Source organism: Saimiri boliviensis, chromosome 1 (genome assembly GCF_048565385.1).
Source record: "Saimiri boliviensis isolate mSaiBol1 chromosome 1, mSaiBol1.pri, whole genome shotgun sequence".
Classification (NCBI taxonomy): Eukaryota; Metazoa; Chordata; class Mammalia; order Primates; family Cebidae; genus Saimiri; species Saimiri boliviensis.
In genome coordinates, this window is record NC_133449.1 from 122,128,276 (window position 1) to 122,134,275 (window position 6,000).

Consider the following 6,000-nt stretch of genomic DNA (forward strand, 5'->3'; position numbering starts at 1 on the left):
ATCTATCCTCTTCCTCATTTTAAGGGCTCTACTTCTATTCACTGGGCCGCGCGATCATTTCCAGCGTCAGCTCTGGGATTCAGAAAGGAGTTCCTGGCCTTTGAGGGAGGGACCTGAGACATAAACCAGGAGAGAGAACAACTCCAATCCACGGAGAGGCTCCAGCGTCTCGCCCCCAACCCTTCCCCAACCGGGTCGGCTCCTATGGTCACTTGCTGTTGTGCCAGGCGTCTTCCCCGGTTGGGATCCGAAGGAGAGGCCGTGCCTGTGGCTCACTCTCCCATGGACCCTGGCCCCCTCTGGCCCCCGAGGAGTCCTGCTCGCTGCTGGCTCTGGTGGAAGCGCTGCAGACCCACAGCCCGGTCCTGCGCCCGCAGAGGCTGCTACCCTGGGCAGTGTTTGCTTCCAACAGGCCCCGCAGCCGGGAGCCAGCCCCTCTCTGCCGCCCTAAGCCAGCCGGGCTCCACGACAGGGGTCTGGGGCCAGGCAGCCTCCCTCGGGTCTAGTCTTGTCATTGGAAAGCCCGCTCCTGCTGGCTGGGGCAGCGTCTGGGAAGCGTCTCCCGGCTGTGCTTAGGGGAGGAGGTCGCAGCCCGAGGGAGGGGTCTTGGAGCATTCCCGACCCATCCGGGCAGAAGCCGCCGCTGCCGCCGCGGAGCGGAGGGGCCGGGAGCCCGCGAGGCCGGGGAAGGGCGGGCCAGGAGAGGGGTCACCCGGCCGCCTGGGTGGGGTCCGCGCGGCGCGGGGCGGCGGCCACCGGCTCCCCCGACCCCGGACGCATCCCCGGCCCTCCAGCCTGCCGCACTCCCCTGAGCCCCGGGCTCACCTGCCGCGCGCTCCCGCTCCGCCGCCGCCAGAGTGGCCGCCCCAGTGGCCGCGGGCCGGCCCGGCACTCAGCGCGGGCGGGGAAGGAGGAGCGGCCGCAGGCGCCCCCCGCTGGCCGCGTGTCCCAGGCCCCGGGCGCAGGGGCGGGATCGGGGCGGGGGACTGGGGGGCGCCTGGGAGACCGCGTCCCCGCTGCAGGCGCGGCTGCCCCCGCCCCAGCTACCCCAGAACCGTGGGAAAGGCGCTGCCGCGGGTGGGAGCGAGCAAGCTGGGGGCGCGGCAGGAAGGAAGGGCGTCCCAGCAGGACCTTCTCCAGGTACCGCGCGCACGTGCAGGGGAGACCCAGGCCGGCCCCACTCCCAGAAGGAAATACTTTCTAGCAAACTCTTTCACGTTTCTGCCCCAGACCTCCCCCTCCACCCCCAGGATCGCCTGTTTCTGCAAGGATCCACAGACCGGCGGACCAGTGCCCTCCTGCCAAGCCGGGGGAGCTTTGGTCCGCCTTGCGTCTCACTCAGGCCTTAATCTCCTACGTCAGGGCTCAGAGGCTGGAGATGGCCGCGACCACCCCTGAAGGTGTCCTTAGAAAGTAGGTGTTGTAACCTCGTCTTGATCCCTGCAACCCAGGGTGGGGCCTCAGTGTTGGCAGAAAAAAAAAAAAAAAAAAAAAAATGTCTGCTCTGTTTCCAAGAAACTCAGGCTGGGTGAGCAAGAAAGCCTCCTGTGAGTCACCCTGGGAGGAGCAGAGGAGACCGTCCGCGGAAGCAATCAAGTCCAGGAGGCTATTTCTCACGGGCAGACTTCCATGAGTCCCGCCCTTTCCCCTTGTGCAAAGCTTCCTGGTCCCCAGAACTTGGGGGTTCACACTTCATTGAGAAGGGTTACAGAAGCACCTGTATGCCCACTTCTCAGATTCGACCCCAAAGGCCCTAGCAGGTCTTCATAGAAAGCGCCAGAGACAGGAGAATCGGTTAAACCCGGGAGGTGGAGGTTGCAATGAGCCGAGATCAACAGGAGAATCGTTTAAACCCGGGAGGCGGAGGTTGCAATGAGCCTAGATCAACAGGAGAATCATTTAAACCCGGGAGGCAGAGGTTGCAATGAGCCAAGATCGCGCTATTGCACTCCAGCCTGGGCAACAAGAGTGAAACTCCCTCTCAAAAAAAAAAAAAAAAGAAGAAAAGGAAGAGAGAGAGAAAAAGAGAAAGGAAGAAAAAAGGGCCAGAGTCTGTACTTTAACAGCTCTATGACAAGCAGGTAGGAGAAACGCAGGTCTACTGGGAACTTATGGTGGGATCCGGGAGCCTGGTACCCCTGCTCACCCTAGATGGGAGAGATCCTGGTGTGGCAGGGCGTTGCGCCCCGCAGTAAGCCTGGAACACAGCCCGAAGCCACCCACGCTGAAGCCATGCTGAGAAATCAGATGGCCAAGGCTGGAAGGTGAGGCTCTGATTTTCACTCCGGATGGCGACGGGGTGAGGTCCCACCTGAAACTTACATCCCAGCAGCAGTCAGCCCTCGCGGCTTCCCACGCTGATCAGGCCACTTCTCTGGGCTCGCGCAGCCCCTGGGCATCGAGCATGATGGCACTTGGCTTTCTGGGCCGGTGTTGCTCCACTACTCATCAGCCTCCCTGTGGAGGGCCCTGGCCCGGTCTCTGCAGCATCCCGCGGGCTCACCGGGGAAGATCTGAGCAGCTGGGGCCTCCCTGCGCAGGTAATGGGAATCACCGCAGCAGTGAAGAGTGGGAATGGGATCGTCAGCAGAGCCAGCTTCCTAGCACCGCCCTCCCATGAAAGCCCCACCCCTTCAGCAGAACCTTGAAAATGAAGAAACCCACCTGTTTCCCCAAGGCCTCCAGAACAGCCAGTGACTCAGTCCTGGGACCGGGTGTCCTCTGCCAAGGTCAGCCCTGGAAAGAGAGAGGGGAGTGGAGCCCGCTATGGGAAGGTCCTGCTGGGACCCACCGTCAATGCTCTCCAAGCTGGGAGCCCTCGGCCCTTTCTGGCGTGTTGAACAGTGCTATGACTTCCCAGCCCGTCATCTGTGAGTCATCTTCACGCAAATCTCCTGACAGCAGACAGGAAAACAGAGCTGGAGAAAGTGAATATACACCATGCCTGCGTCACTCCTCCCATCAGGACCATCAGGACATCTCCAACGTCCCCATCAGTACAGTGGACCTGTCAGCGGGAACACCCGATTCAATACTCAGTCCTCAATAGGCAACTCTCAAAGAGTAGCCAGCAACAGAGTTACCCAGAGGTCTGGTGAAGGTACACATGGCTGGGATCCACTCAGTTGTGGATTCAGCAGACTGGGGTGGGTACTGAGACTTAACTTCTGTTTCAGTCCCAGGTTACGCTGATGCTGCAGGTCCTTGGCAGACCAGGTGGAGAGGCTCTGAGGCACTGGAGTCCAAATGAGGCTCGAGTCCCATTCTCAGAGATTCTGGTCCTTGGGTGAGGTCTGGGAATATGCATTACTTTTTAAACCCAGGTGAGTTTAATTTGTGAAAAGGATGGCACTTCAAATCAGAAAGGAAAAGGAATGGCTCCTTAAAAAAAAAAAAAAAAAAGAACCACAGCTGGGCTGGGCATCGTGGCTCATGCCTATAATCCCAGCACTTTGGGAGGCTGAGGCAGGTGGATCACCTGAGGTCAGGCGTTTGAGACCAGCCTGGCCAACATGGTAAAACCCCATGTCTACCAAAAATATAAAAATTATCTGGGTATGGTGGTGGGCACCTGTAATCACAGCTACTCAGGAGGCTGAAGCAGGATAATTGCTTGAATCTGGGAGGCAGAGGTTGCAGTAAGCTGAGATTGCACCACTGCACTTCAGCCTGGGTGACCGAGAGAAACTCCATCTCAAGAAGAAAGAAAGAACGAAAACACAGCTGGACAAGCAGGTGGCATGTGTCTGTGGTCCCAGCTACTCGGGAGGCTGAGGCAGGAGGATTGCTTGAGCCCAGGAGGTGGAGGCTGCAGTGAGTTGTGATTGCACCACTGCACTCTAGCCTGGGCAACATAGAGAGACATGGGCACACACAACCACATCTGACTGGTGTGTGGAATAGTGCTATGACTTCCCAGCCTGTCATCTGTGGGTCATCTTCACACAAATCTATGAGCAAGTCTCCTGACAGCAGACAGGAAAACAGAGCTTGAGAAAGTGAATATACACCATGCATCACTCCTCCCGTGAGGACCATCGGGACATCTCCATCATCCCCATCGTCCTCATTTCTACTGTGGACCTGTGAGCGGGATCACCCCATTAGATACCCAGTCCTCGATAGGCAGTTCTCAAAGGGTAGCCAGCAACAGTCACCCAGAGATCCAGTGAAGGCACACGTGGCTGGGCTCTGCTTAGTTTTGGATTCAGAGTCTCACTATGTTACCCAGGCTGATCTTGAACTCCCAAGCACAAGTGATCCTCTTTCTTCAGCCTCCAAAGTGCTGGGATTAGAGCATGAGCCACTGCACCAAGCTCAAACCAGCGTTGGCATGAGTTTGTAGTCGTACCTATTGGGAGGCCAAGGCAGGAGGATCCCTTGAGCCCAGGAGTTTGAGGCCAGCCTGGGAAACATAACAAGACCCTCTCTTTTTTAAAAAACAAAAAGACCGATAGAGGAGAGATCTTTGTGTTTGAAAACAAAATTCATTAAGAGAAAACTTGTTAGTAATTTTGGAGTGGAGAAGCATGCATGGGAAATTGAATGCACATGGAAAGGCTGCTATTGAAAGTTGCATGTCTGCCAGGCGCGGTGACTCACGCCTGTAATCCCAGCACTTTGGGAGGCTGAGGCAGGTGGATCACAAGGTCAAGAGATCAAGACCATCCTGGCCAACATGGTGAAACCCTGTCTCTACTTAAAAAAGGAAAACAAAAAATTAGCTGGGTGTGGTGGTGCATGCCTGTAGTCCCAGCTACTTGGGAGGCTGAGGCAGGAGCATTGCTTGAACCCAGGAGGCGGAGGTTGCAGTGAGCCGAGCTCACGCCACTGCACTCTAGCCTGGCCCCCGACGACAGAACGAGACTGTCTCAATAAGAAAGAAAAGAAAAGAAAAGAAAGTTGCATGTCTCTGTCCAGATGAGGAAGTCTCCAGATGTCCATATCTAATGTGTTTGTGATTTTAATTATTTAGTTTTTGAGACAGAGTCTTCCTCTGTCTCCCAGGGTGGAATGCAGTGATTCAATCTTGGCTCACTACAACCTCTACCTCCTGGATTCAAGTGATTCTCCTGCCTCAGCCTCCCAAGTAGCTAAGACTACAGGTGCCCACCACCATGCCCAGCTAACATTTGTATTTTTAGTAGAGACAGGGTTTCACCATGTTGGCCAGGCTGGTCTCGAACTCCTGACCTCAAACGATCCACTCACTTCGGCCTCCCAAAGTGCTGGGATTACAGGCTTGAGTCACCACACCTGGCCGTGTTTGTGATTTTAATTATCCACTGTGTTGATAAGCTCCAGAATGCCCTGGGAGTCCCTCCTAACTCATGAATGCCCAGTACCCACTGCTCTAGGGCACTCTGCGTGTGTTGTCTGAGTCGGTTTGTGTGGTGCGAAACAGTTTGGGGCTTTCACTTGTGCAGTGAGAAGACTTAAAAACTTAAAATCAACCACTTAAAATTCTTAGCTTTCTTAGAAGCTAAGAATCACTATTTCAGCCACCTCAATCCTGCTCTTCACCAGGCAATGAGAAAGACAGCCATTCCAGTAGGAGAATATAAAAGTTTCCAGAGTGGTGTCTGTCTTCAGTCCTTTTACAGCCTCTTGATACGTCCCTACACAGAGCAGGACGTTAGCCTCCTCAGCTAGATGGTCCTTGCTGCCTGTCCCAGAGGAAGAAGGAGCTCCCTCCTTTTCCACGCTTCCTCCAGCAGTGCTTGCCACGGGACAGATGCTCGGTGAGTGCTGTGCACAGGCAATACTGCTCACATTTATTTATTTATTTATTTTTGGAGACAGAGTCTGTCACCCAGGCTGGAGTGCGGTGGTGCAATCTCAGCTTACTGCAACTTCTGCCCTCTGGGGTTCAAGCGATTCTCCTGCCTAAGACTCCAGAGTAACTGGGATTACAGGCACTTGCCACCAAGCCTGGCTGATTTTTGTAGTTTTAGTAGAAATGGGGTTTCAGTATGTTGGCCACGCTGGTCTCCAACTCCT

General features: G+C 55.6%; 1 protein-coding gene across 4 annotated transcripts in view; it reads right to left on the reverse strand.

The window, feature by feature from the left end:
* ADCY7 (adenylate cyclase 7) overlaps positions 1-2,543 on the reverse strand; it is a 74,291-nt gene extending 71,748 nt beyond the window's left edge. For 2 of the 4 annotated variants that reach the window (XM_074403190.1, XM_074403172.1), the window contains exon 1: positions 826-841. The gene's annotated coding sequence lies outside the window, so the exon portion shown is untranslated. Of the gene's footprint in view, positions 1-825; positions 886-2,322 lie in introns of those variants that run through there. The other 2 variants (XM_010347830.3, XM_074403235.1) reach the window with 2 other exon arrangements.
* Between the last annotated feature and the right edge of the window lie 3,457 nt (positions 2,544-6,000).